Source organism: Podarcis vaucheri (assembly GCF_965113315.1).
Source record: "Podarcis vaucheri genome assembly, chromosome: 11".
Classification (NCBI taxonomy): domain Eukaryota; kingdom Metazoa; phylum Chordata; class Lepidosauria; order Squamata; family Lacertidae; genus Podarcis; species Podarcis vaucheri.
Window position 1 is genome coordinate 29107986 of NC_138749.1, and position 13842 is coordinate 29121827.

Here is a 13842-nt window from a genome sequence, read left to right on the forward strand (position 1 = left end):
TAACACATTTACAATAAGGTAAACCCACAATCCTTTTCTAATGGCACTAGAAATTACAGGTAAATCAATCTGATGGTGCTTAGCAGAAATTGATGTCCATACTCATGTTAAATCTTCATCTGCTGTGATACTGATGAGATTACATGCTCATTTTTAGTCATATTTCTTCCTGGTATCGTTGAGGTATTAGACAATATTCTGTATTCCATACAATGCTCCTAATTTGATAGGGGGAAATTAAAATACAATTTCTTTGTAGCACCAAGGGCAGCTTTTGTTTATTATCCTTAAGTTGGCTTATTTAAAAGGAATATTCTTTACAACGTACATAACCTAAGTCAAAAGCCACACTTTAGCTTTTGTGCAATATGCCCCAAACCCCATTTTTATGGCAGCTAGCTTGTCATATTTGGTCTGGCTAAGTTGAGACAAAGATCTAGTCCCTGTTTACCTCCACATTCCAGCCCTTCAACCCACCGTCCCCTTACCATCCAAGTCTCATTGCCTGACCTCATCTTCTGTCATGTGGCAACTGTTTACCTGCTTCTGTTTTACAGCTCCCAGGTATACTGATTTTCAGCTTCTCTCCTGGTTCAGGGTCTGTGGTAAAACACACACAGTAACTCCTGCTTAATGAAGGTGTTCTCCTAGATCAGTGTTTCCCAACCACTGTTCCGCGGCACACTAGTGTGCCGCGAGATGTTGCCTGGTGTGCCGCGGGAAAAATTAAAAAATTTGAAAGATTATTATTGTTTTTTAAAGTCAAATTTTTGATTGGGGCGCCGTCACTAGATGACCCCTGGGGTTCCCTCCCTCCCTCCCGCTCTGCGCCTCCCTCCTCCTCCTCCTCCTCCTCCGGGAAGGCCCTTCCTGGCTCTCGGCCAAGGCTTGGCGGCTGCCACTCACTCGCTCGCCCACCCGTCCCTCCATCCTTGCACCCGGCCTCTCCCCCTCCGTCCCCGGCGCGGGGGCTGCCGGGATCCGTAGTCCCCTCGCCCTTGGGCTCCGCGCCCGCGCGGGGTGCGCGAACTACGTTTCCCAGCGTAGCCTGGTGGCCCGGGCGTTTTGTTTGAAGCGCTCTTCTCCCGGCCATGGAATGAGCGCAGCGGCGGCGGGCGGGCAGGGGCTCTTCCGCGCAGACCCCGCGCAGCCTGCCTGCGCCCCCGCAGAGATCGGGTGGCAGGATGGAGCCCGGGGATCCCCGCGGAGGCGGAGCGGCTGAGGCTGCCCCCCAGGTACGGCTGCGTCGGGGGGTGGTGGTGTTTATTTTTGCAATGCTGCATCCGCGCCGGAGGGGACGCATCGGACCGCGGGGAGACCCCTTGGCAGGCGTGCAAGGCAATGCATGCGTGCAGGCGTTGCATGGAGTGCAGTGCAATGCAATGGCAACGCGGCGCCCTGCATGCATGCATGCAACTTCCACCGGCGCTCCGGACTTGGCAGGTGAGGGGGGTCCCCAGTGGGCGGCAGAGAGAGCCGGGAGGGCGAAGGGGAGCTGGGGGGGAGCAGCGCTGCTCCCCGAGCCGAGCCCGGGGGGAAACTTCGGCGTCGTTGCGCTGGGTGTTGGAAGCGGAGGCTGGCGGGGGCCCCTCACCTGCAAAACCTGGTCGCCTCTCATATATTTCGTGCATTGCATTCATCGCCCGCTTTCTCCTCCAAGGAGCTCCCGGGGGCGCGCGTGGTTCTCCCCATGTTATCCTCGCAACAACAGCCCTGCGAGGTGGGTCAGGCGAGTGGCCCAAGGGAGCACCCAGGGATTGTCCTGGCCAGGTGGGGTGATTTGAACCCTGCTCTCTGCCCGGTCTTCGTCCTCATTTAGCCCCCACATGTGCATGACTGTGCATGACTGAGGTTTCCCCCCCTCGTCTTGGCTATGGTGTGAGTCTGTGCTGTTAATTAATGGGGTTCTGCCTTCGGAGAAGATGAGCCAGCCCTCAAGGAAGTGATTATGTAATTTGCTAGCAATTCATGTCCCTCCCGGCGTGACGCTGCGCGCTGACGTCACGGGGCTGTAATGGTGGTGTGCCTCGAGATTTTTTTCATGAAACAAGTGTGCCTTTGCCCAAAAAAGGTTGGGAAACACTGTCCTAGATCACTGCCTCAAGCAACAAATTCTTTAGCTATCTTTGTTGAGGTTTTTTATCTAAGTCAGGGATCAGCAACCTTTTTCAGCCATGGGCCAGTCCACATCTCTCAGACCTTGTGGGGGGCCGGACTATTTTTTTTTTGGGGGGATGAACGAATTCCTATGCCCCACAAATAACCCAAATATGCATTTTAAATAAAAGCACACATTCTACTCATGTAAAAACACCAGGCAGGCCCCACAAATAAACCAGAGATGCATTTTAAATAAAAGGACACATAGATAGATAGATAGATTCTTTATTGTCATTACACTAGTGCAACATTGCACCAGTGCAACGAAATTGGATGCCCACCCTTAAAAACAACAAAAGCAAAACAACAGCAACAACCAAACAAACCACCTTCCAACCACACCCACACCCACACCCATCAAACTCCCAGGTCTCACTATCGAGTTACAGCATTCAAAAAGGCCACAGCTCTTGGATAGAAACTGTTTTTCAGTCTATTTGTCCTAGACTTGATGTTTCTATACCTCCTGCCAGAAGGCAGTAGTGCAAACAGACTGTATCCCGGGTGAGATGGATCCCGCAGGATGTTGTTTGCTTTCCTAAGGCAACGGGAACCGTACAGTTCTTCCAAAGGTGGGAGAGGGTGACCAATAATCCTTTGGGCTGTGGTTATGACCTTCTGGAGCACCTTCCTCTCCCTAGCTGTACAACTGGAGAACCAAGCACAAATACAGTATGTAAGTATGCTCTCTATGGAGCCTCGGTAGAAGGACACCAGCAGTCTCTCACTCAGATTGTTCTTTTTTAAAAGTCTGAGGAAATAAATTCTCTGCTGGGCCTTCTTCACCAGAGCAGTGGTATTTGCACTCCAAGTCATGCCCTGATCCATAGTCACTCCCAAAAACCTGAATTCTACTCATGTAAAAACACACTGATTCCCGAACTGTCCGCAGGCCGGATTGAGAAGGCAATTGGGCCGCATCCGGCCCACAGGCCTTAGGTTGCCTACCCTTGATCTAAGTTCTAAGAAGGTACTTTATTGTGTGTGACAACACTCAGGTATGCCAGTGAAGTGGAACCCATGTGGCTGCCTTATATGAGTGGACCACATTACATCTACATCCCAAATTGGAAATGGAGGGTCAGAAGAAAATAACCTTGTTTTTAGGATTGCTCACCCCATTAAACCTGGTGAAATGTGTCATTTATGTCTATCCTCATTTGCTCTCTTTTCCTGTTAGTAAAAGCTACTTAGGTATTTGTTTTTGCACATGAAATGCAGCAAACAAAGAACTGCATAAATATTATAAAATGTAGCTGGTGAAATTAAACTCTTCCAATGTGCTTGTTTTGAACAGAAGCATAAGTTTTACTGGCTGACTCTACTACATTTTCCACTTCTTTTATTTGAGAACAATAAAAGCTAGTAAGGAAAAATAAAATGCAGAAAATAGCTGTAAGAATGTTTCATGGTACGCCACATGACGCAAACTGAACTATTTAGTTTATCTGGTCTAGGAGAAGATTTCAGCTATTTTATATTGAGCAGATGATAAGGCCAATAAATAATAGGTTACATTAGGCAGATTGCAAGGCTATGAAGTGGCAAAATATGTGGAAGAGACAGATGACTTCCCTTCAAGTAAACATTCATAGAATAGTGTCATAGAATAGTGCTCTCTCTGCTGTGGATGTAATTTATCTTGATTTCAGCAGAACATTTGACAAAGTTCCCCATGATCTTTTGATTAGCAAACTGGCTAAATGCTGGCTCGATTATAATACTGTCATGAGGATTCATAGCTGGTTGCAAAACCCCTCAAAGTCCTCATCAAGCTTGATGGAATGGAAAACTGTGATGAAACTAACAAAATGAAATTCCACAGGAACAACTGCAAAACTCTCCATTTAGGCAGAAGGCAAAAATGCACAGGCATGGGATGGAGAAATTCCTGGCCTAGCAGTAGTACCTGTGAAAGAGCTATCTAGATTGCAGTTGATCACAAGCAGAACCTGGGTCAGCAATGTAGAGCTAGTAGGGGAAAATCTCTAATGCCACTCTAAGCTGCATTAATAGATGACACTGGGGAGGGATCCAGTGGGCGGGGAAGCTTTCTATCTAGGTTAGGAGATCCTGGGGACGATCTTGTGGGTGGGTGTATGTGGAATTTCCCTCGCTTTGTCCCATCTCCCCATCAATCCCCACAGTACAAGGCACAGGCTCCACCACTGTAGCTGCCAGCAGCTGGTTCTGGCTCATCTATCGCACCACAGTTCCACCTCTGGAGCTGTCAGAAACCAAGTGCAGTCCCACCTCTCCAGAGGAGATTGTTGCTCCGCCTGTTCCATCAGCTTTTGATGAGGCAGTAACACTTCCTCCATTGCCTGTCATGGAGACACCAGTGCAGGCGTGAGCAGATGGTTGTACGCCCAGTCTAAGAAGCAGAACCAGTTGCTGCACTTTGTTGTGCCCACCCCTTTCCCTTGGAACAGTGTTTCAGGGGCCATGTCATTGCTCGGTCTCTGTCTTTGCTTGTGCAGCCATGTGCATGTATGCTGTGCCCCAGAACTTCAGTTTACCTATACTGTATAGTGTGCTGATTTGAGCATTGAAGCTGTGGATAGAAACAGCAACCTGAGTTCTTCAATGAGTGGGAGCCACGACAGGCTGTTGTAATGAGAGCCCAGATCTAATGAGCTCAAGTTACAGGAGGCTAGATGTCTATTGAACATTAGGATAAACTATTTATTGGTAAAAGCGCTACCACATATTGTAGGTTGCAACTGTCACAAGTCCCATCTAGCAGCCAACAACTGCATTTATGCAGATTCATCTTGTTACACTGGCCTCACTCTCTTCATTTTTTGTGTGTAGCAGAAAAGCTCAATAAAAATAACCATGTGTGCAGTTATGTGTTGGGGATTGCATTCCTGCTATAGTTAGTTTTTTGCTCTTTATAGGGGATGACTATGGTAGTCATGTAGCACTAAGAGCACTAATTGTTGGAATAGCTCAGTTATTAGAGCATGAGACTATTAATCTCAGGATCATGGGTTCAAACCCCATGTTGGGCAAAAACTTCGAGCATTGCAGGAGATTGGTCTCTTCCAACGATACAATTCTATGTTTCTAAGTTAAGGACTTAATAATACAATCTTATGTTACACTTGTCTATTTCTGGTTTAGTGAATACAGTATATGGGATTTCAGTCTTAGAGGTAAATGCCAGACTATATTCCTGTTCATAAAGTGTAAACTGGGAAATGTTAATAGTGGCAGTAAGCAGTGATTATTAAGTGAAGTTAATTTTAATGTTTTTTGTGAAAACATCTACCTCTGGTGCTCACAGTTGGAATTACAGAAAGAAAAATTCAGGCAAGCCTTTCCCAGCACATGGAAGTCAACATCTGTTTTTATTTGTTTTTATCTTAAACTTGCTTGTAATTCTATTTTGATTTTTTTTGTTCCTGGTTTTTTTAAACCGAAAATTTAATGTTTATTTTTGCAAACCACTTAGAAGTTCTATTTACAATAAAACAGTGTGTACTGTTTGTTAAATATATAGTAAACTATTACATCGTGAAATAAGAAATTGAAACTCTAAATATCATAATACTGTTCCCCAAACTGTACCCTGTGACCTGGATTGCAAACTACAGCAGTAAATCAGGAACTGTGGGAAGTAGCTGTTCTGGTGACTTCCAGCCACTCTGTTAACCAAGTAACAGTGCTACTGAAATCCACAGGGGTTTTAAACCTGTTTGTTTGGGATAATTGGAGTAGTTCATAGCTTCGCATGAGTTCAACCTGCCATTTGACTTCAGGCTGCTGAAGTATCTTTGTTACTTAATCTTTAGAATGAGTTTTAGTTACTCTGAAGTCTTCCCTTTGGAAAAGACATTTAGTAAACCTGATCTGTTCAGATTAATACAGAGTCAAAAGCACAATTGTGGCAAAGAATTTCAAGCTAAGATTTTGTCTGATACGTTAGTTTCACCATACTTCTACTGCATGTCATCAGAGTAAACACACCTGCAACCCAAGAATGATAAAGTGGATTTTCTGTTAACATCAGTCAGAAAAGAGGAGTTTGCTTCTGTGAAAAACACATCAGTGATATTGTTCTACAAAGCTGATATATGACTGCAGTCTCACATTTGGTTAAGTTTGGAATATTGGAACAAAGGAACTCAGATCATTGGTCCATTCAGCTCAGTATTTGTCCACACTGACTGGTAGTGGTGGCTCTAATGGATTTCAGATAGGGGACATTTTCAGACCTACCTGGAGATTGAACGGGGATCTTCTGCATTCAAAGCAGATGCTCTGTCACTGAGCTATGCCTCTTCACATTGGCTTCATGTGTGAAAGAGCACTTAGTCTTTTCCCATTTTCTATTGTTTCTCTCTCTCCCCCCCCCCCGTCTTTGACAGTCTAGATGACATTACGTAACACTTTGACCTTGACAGCCTAGATCAGGCATCCCCAACCTGTGGCCTTCCAGATGTTTTGGCCTACAACTCCCATGATCCCTAGCTAACAGGACCAGTGGTCAGGGATGATGGGAATTGTAGTCCAAAACATCTGGAGGGCCAAAGGTTGGGGATGCCTGGCGTAGATGGCAGCATTCTCACCGTTACACATTCAAGATGGCTAATCTTTTCCAGTGTGTGTGCATTCTTGTGTGCATTTGCATTAGGAATCCTTGTGAAAAAATCTAAAAGTTTGATTCACTTTGTGACTGGTGAAATAAGACACTCACATTGAGGGTCAATCTCTGCATTAATATGTTTCCTATTTTTTGTAGTTTAAAAATACTTATGGTTTAGATACAATACTTTTCTTACTACAGTGGTACCTCTGGTTATGTACCTAATTCATTCCAGAGGTCCGTGCTTAACCAGAAACTGTTTTAACCTGAAGCCCCACTTTAGCTAATTGGGCCTCCTGCTGCTGTCGCGCCGCTGGAGCACAATTTCTGTTCTCATCCTGAAGCAAAGTTCTTAACCCGAGGTACTATTTCTGGGTTAGCGGAGTCTGTAACCTGAAGCGTATGTAACCTGAAGCGTATGTAACCCGAGGTACCACTGTATGTGGTTTTGTGCTAGTCAGTTTTCCCCTCGCATCACCTATGAAAGCAAAAGCTTTGGAAGAGCTCTCTGACCTTTCGAACAGATAAATTTCTATTTCCTTTCAAAGCCGAGAAGAGAAACTGCATTACAAAAGCACCAACTTGCATGTCTAAAAGCTTCAAGCTCCCACAACTGAGCCCTGTATGGACACTGCACTGAGGCAAACTGTACGAGGACTCTGTGACAAAAAAGCCTGATTAATTTTCTGCTAGTCTGAAATTACCATCTGTGTATCTAGTGTTGTTTCCAAAATAGATCTCTCAAATTCCTCATCCTTGATCTGCCAAGAAAATAATTTATTGGCCTTTTCACCTCGTTCATATACAAGCGCACTTGAGTGTAGCAAATGCTTACAGATCTGATTCTCAGACAATTTGTTACATTCCATCCAGAAACCATTTATGAATGATCAAATATTAGAAAAGATTTTACACTAGGGCAAATAAGTTAAGTGTTTCACTCTCTGCAAAATGTTATTGGTTTCTGGACTGTATCCTTTCTGCACCTTTTTTCCTCTTCATTACTGGGTTACCGCAGAGAGCCAAGAGGCTGCTTGTAGACTCACAATAGGGCAACTGATCTGAGGGAGCTGGTTGTACGCAGTTTTCAGCTAGGAGGTGAAATGGTGTCACACTGACACATCTGAGGAACAGTAACAAGCAGCCAGTTTACCATGCAGGTAGTTTGATTGGCCATCACACAGCAGGCAGTTTGTAGTTACCCTTAGCATTCATGTTTTAGTTAGAAAACTAATCTTACTTTTTCCTGCCCTGCAACACATCTGAAATGTGTTGTACCTTGTGCCATTTTCTTTTTTTTTTTTATAATAATTTTTATTACATTTTTTACAGAAATAACAAAGAGATCAAAAAGTAAGAAGAAAAAAAAAAAAAGACCAGAAAAAAAGGAAAAAGAAAAACACGACCATTTCAATAACTCATTTCAAATTTCCATTGGACTTCCCCCATCCCTCGCAGTATGCATTTCTTAACAATAAATTTATCAGCAAATTATATCCTTATTTCGTATGTTTCTTTCTATTTTCAATTACAGTTTAAATTTAAATCTCTTGATCAATATATACTCTGAGCAATATACCATAATATCGTTTTTACCCATTTAAACCTTGATTCTTTCATAAATCTTGTCAAATTTCATAAATAATTAAGTTTTGTTACTGGGGCTAGATTCCCAATCACACGACATCTTATGTTTCATATAACTTATAATACTTTTGCAAATAGTCTTTAAATTTTTTCCAGTCCTCCTCCATTGCTTCTTCTCCCAAGTCTCGAATCCTTGCAGTCATCTCGGCTAATTCCATGTAGTTCATCAGTTGCGTGTGCCAGTCCTCCAGTGTGGGCAAATCTTGGGTCTTCCAATGCTTAGCGATAAGAATTCTTGCTGCTGTTGTAGCGTACATAAAAAAAGTTCTATCCTTTTTAGACACCTTCTGGCCGACAATGCCCAGAAGGAAGGCCTCTGGTTTCTTGGGAAAAGTGTACTTAAACACCTTTTTTAACTCATTATAGATCATTTCCCAGAAGGCCTTCAGTCTTGGGCAGGTCCACCAGAGGTGAAAGAATGTTCCCTCAGCTTCCTTGCATTTCCAACATTTGTTATCGGACAAATGGTAAATCTTAGCTAGCTTAACCGGGGTCATGTACCACCTGTATACCATTTTCATAATGTTTTCTTTCAAAGCATTACATGCAGTAAACTTCATACCGGTGGTCCATAACCTTTCCCAGTCATCAGACATAATATTATAACCAATGTCCTGAGCCCATTTTATCATTGCTGGTTTAACTGTCTCATCTTGAGTGTTCCATTTAAGCAGCAAGTTATACATTCTCGATAATAACTTGGTCTTTGGTTCAAGCAACTCTGTCTCAAGTTTCGATTTTTCCACCTGGAAACCTGTTTTTTTGTCTAGCTTAAAAACCTCATTAATTTGGGCATAATGCAGCCAATTTTGCACCTTATCCTTTAGTTTTTCAAAGCTCTGCAATCTCCAGTTACCTTCAATATTTTCTATTATTTCCCAATATTTCGGCCAATAAGCCTCCATATTGGTTGTTTTCCGAGCTTTGGCCTCTATTGGTGAGATCCACCTCGGAGTTTTGCTTTCCAATAAGTCTTTGTATTTTTTCCAGACCATATATATTGCTTTTCTGACAATATGGTTTTTAAACATTCCATATGATTTACCCTTGTCATACCACAAGTACGCATGCCAACCTAACGAATTGTTGAAGCCTTCCAGATCTAGGACATCAGTGTTTTCTAATAGAATCCAATCTTTCATCCAGCAGAAGGCTGCCGCTTCATAGTATAGCCTTAGGTCCGGCAGGGCAAACCCCCCTCTCTCTTTTGCATCAGTTAATATCTTAAACTTTATTCGGGGCTTTTTGCCCTGCCAGACAAACCTAGAAATGTCCTTCTGCCACTTTCCAAAGCATTCCACTCTGTCCACAATCTGCAAGGCTTGAAACAAAAACAACATCTTTGGCAAGTACCTTGTGCCATTTTCTGCATCTCATTACTTTCAGTTCACCAAACAGAATTCTCCCTTGCTTGTGAATGAAATAAATAATCTGGTTGAATTAGAAGGATGCTTCTAGTCTAGCATCCTTTTTCCAATAGCGACCACCTAGGTGTTTACGATAAATATATGTTAAGTGTAATTTTTTAATTGACACTGAAATAGAGAATGCCTTAATGTGTATTACTGAAGGCTTTAACATGGTGATTTTCCATGGAGCTATATTGAAGTCAAGAATAGGACTCTGAGCTCCTTGATGGGTTGATAATTGTTGTTCTCTGCTAGCTAACACACTTGTGTTTAACCTTAGATAACACAAGAGGTAGTGAATTGCAAATTTCTCTGTCTTGGAAGGGTTGTGGCTGAAGCTCTGTGGGAGTAAGATGCCTCTCCAGAAGCTCAACAGCCTTAAGAGCTGGAGTTCAGACTAATGAAGCCTGTGAGGGGGAGAACTGTGTTTTTCAGCTTTGATAAGTTATTTTATTTCTAAAAAGATGTTGAGCCTGTGCTTGGATAACCATATGTTTTATGAATTTTTTTATATATATCTTTGATGTTTTTGTTCTGTTTTGAAGAAAGTTCTGCAAATAAATTTCGAATCAAACAAATGGGTCTAGACAATTTTTATTCCAAAAGGAGTCAGTTTTTATGCATCCAGTCACTTCAAGCTGCGCAATATTAATATCTGCAATATCATATAAGCGGAGCATGTGGTCATGAATTGAAAGGGTATAGGATATGTAAGCATGTTTGTGGGTTATCTGTGACCCCACCACATTTTAATCATTCCACTGACAAGTCTGCCAGCAGAGTGTTTCACCAGTGTATCTGAGGTGTTATACTGCTGCCATGATGGATATACCAGAAGATCTTATGTTCTGCTGCTGTAGTGGAACTTTTGTTTAAAAAAACCTGTGTCCCTTCAGCTGGTACACTTTGACTCATAGATTGTTCAGAGACACCCCAATCCAATGCATGTTTACTTAGAAATTCCAAGGTGGGCACAGGATTGTAACCATAGGCTTTTCGAAAAATAAAATTGTTCTTTGTCTTGAATGCTGCTTTGACTCTAGGGAACTGGTTGTTGAATTTGCTCCAGGATGCTTACACACATTCCTGCTTGTTGAAAACAATACATTTCTAATCAGATTACTATACAAACAGTATTGTATATGTCCCCAGTGTTCTTTTTTGCAAAGCAAACTGAATTTTTTGCAGCTCAGAAGGAAGAAGGGACACAGTGATAGCTTAGCAAGTAGAGGTTAACTTATTATCTTTTCTTCTGAAACCAACACGTATTGTCTAAACCTGGCTCAGGCAGAGCTAAGCTTCCCTCTATTGTAAATATATGATGACACTTTTGATTTGGATTATGTGAACTAGGTCAAGGGAAAATATCTAGATATTATGGATTATTCAAGCATGCCAATAAAGCCGTTGTCTGTTTCCAAGGCAAACACCCATACAAGATTACACATTTTGTTGTTCTGTTGACATTTCTATTGTTGCTTTTTTAATTGTCTGATCTTAAACAAATGAATCATGCTACTCTTTATTAATGCTGCAAAATCTTCTACATAATTTCCCTCTCAGTAAGAATTCCACAAGAGACAGCTCAGATTATAATTGCACTGCATAATAAACAAGTAAAGCCAATTATAAATCTATGCTGCTGTCAAACTCTTGACCCATGTCCCTTTTGTGCATTGCCATTTCCTTAAGGGCTCAGAGTGCTAGACATGGCAACAGACTGACAGCCCCATCCTGGGCAGACTTAGCACCTCATACCCATGGAAACCAATGGACTGAGATGCACCTAACTCAGCACAGGATCAGGCTGCGAGTGAAATGCTTTACATTTATACCACAGTACAAGAAGCCACTATTTGCAACCAGGAGACAGGTCGATAAAGATTTAATTAGAAAATTAAGATTTAATTAAGAAAAAGATTTAATTAGAATTTATTATAAAGTGTTTTCAATATCTAGCAAGAGTAAATAACTGATCAATAGATGGCCCTTTCTACAATAATGAAATAGAAAAAATGTGTCCTACTCTCCATCTCTACAGGCATGATTCCTATGAATACCATAATACATTTCTGATGCTTTATCAGAAACAAATACATAGAATCTGTACATGTGAACAGCTAGTGCTCTTAAGATATATATTTTATACCATGTTTTAACACCATAACTGTTCTATTAACCAACCTTTTGATATTTTTCCACTTCAGATATGCATTGATAGCTCAATGAGCTTTTATTTCACAGAGGCATGGTATTAACATTATACTCAGAAAGATACCTTTGGGTATATGCTCCCTGAGCAACAATGAAGTGGGCTGGCTGATGATTGGAGCACAGATGGGATAAGTCCCAATATGAATTTGATCAAACACAAGTACAACCACAATGCATGTGACAGTGGCAGTGGCAAAAAGAGCGCATACTTCTCTGTTTCGATTGTGTTTTTAGTGAATTGTCCAGCAGAGCTTTTTAGTATGGTAAATTAGCTGATAGGGACCACTCAAAAGCCTGCTGTTAAGAGATTTGCAAAGGGTAAAATCACTTGGCTCTGTGTCAAACTTTATGTCACAATTAGTGCACCAACTAGTTGCAGCCTGCAGGACACTTGTAGAAGTCAGGGTAGCAGCATGCTCTCTCTCTATTTCTGTCCATCATGGCTGATAAACTCCAGGAGGTAATTGACTGAATAGTTCCAGGGAATGGTCAACACAGCACTACATGTGGGACTTATGCCCACTACCCTGAAAGAGGCAGGATGTGGTGACTCCTGAAGAGGCCGTCTCTGGATCTGCTCAGACTCTAAATCTTCACTTCCTGGGCAAGATGGCTGAAAGGGTGGTGTTGGAAGCTGCCCAGTACAGTACTCTTCGGGAATGACTCAGGAAGGTTGAAGCTGAGATACTGTTTTTCAGAGCTCTGTTCCTACCTGAAGGATCATTGCCAGAAAGTAGCATTAGGGCACTGTTACTTGGCTCATAGTTTTGGGGCTGTGGGGTCCTATGCTATTTAACATTTATTTGTATGAAACCATTGGAAGCAGTCATCTAAGGATCTGGAGCACTGTGTCACCAGCACATTAATAATGCAGCTCTAGCTGTCTATTACATTTGAATCAGGAAAGGCTATGAAGGTGTTGGATCCCGTGCCTGGGAACTGTGATGGGCTGCATGCGTGCAACCGCCCTGCCCCCCAGCAGCTGAGTCCTGATAAGATGGATGTGGGTGGGTGATTCCCATGTCCTAGAATTCGGCAGACAAACTGTTCTGGGAGGGGTTGCACCCTCCACTGAAGAAGGTTTATAGTTTGCAAATACTCCTGGATTCCACTCTCTTACTGGAGTGCCCCAAGGGGATTCTGTGGTTAATTAGCAGAGAACCACTGAACAAATGATAAGAAATTTTAAAGCTCTAACCTAGTAATCCGGTGCAACTGGAGTGCAAATGTTCCACTAACAAAGTTTGATTTCTTGCTAACCGGGAAGAATAAATATTAAATTTAGGGGAAATGGAACCTGCAATGCCAGTGTGAAGGTCAATTATATTTCAGAAGCGATACTGGATACTGACCGGAAGTGACCCTTTTTCTGCTGCATAATTAATGAAACAAAAAATATATGGATAACAATTGCATGTTTGTGTGAGACACACACACACTTCAAATTAACTTAGTGGGGCTTACTTACAAGTGAACATGAATAAGATCAGGCGGCCACTTCCTTTACATACTGTAATAAAATTACAACTAAGGTTAACTTTGTAATTCACACTCTGAACCACAAGAGGGCACCAAACAAATATGCAGTGACAATACTGTAACAGTTAACACTAAAAAGTATGCTGGTACCTACATAATAAGGCCAACTGCCCTTCTCCCCCGCCCCACATTGCAGTCAGTAAAATGACAGTTGTTAAGATATACAACCTGAGCATTCAGCAAATAAATTATTGCAGGATGGTTTGCAAGAAACCCCCCCACATAAACTTAATAAAACAACAGTAAAACAACAGAACGTGATAAATGAAAATTGGTGAACAG

The 13842-nt window shown here is 42.3% G+C and overlaps 1 protein-coding gene across 1 annotated transcript in view; it reads left to right on the forward strand.

Annotated features, from left to right (window-relative positions):
- The window catches only part of AP3B1 (adaptor related protein complex 3 subunit beta 1), a 143538-nt gene that overhangs the window by 2652 nt on the left and 127044 nt on the right, over positions 1-13842 (forward strand). The gene's annotated exons all lie outside the window — the stretch shown is intronic.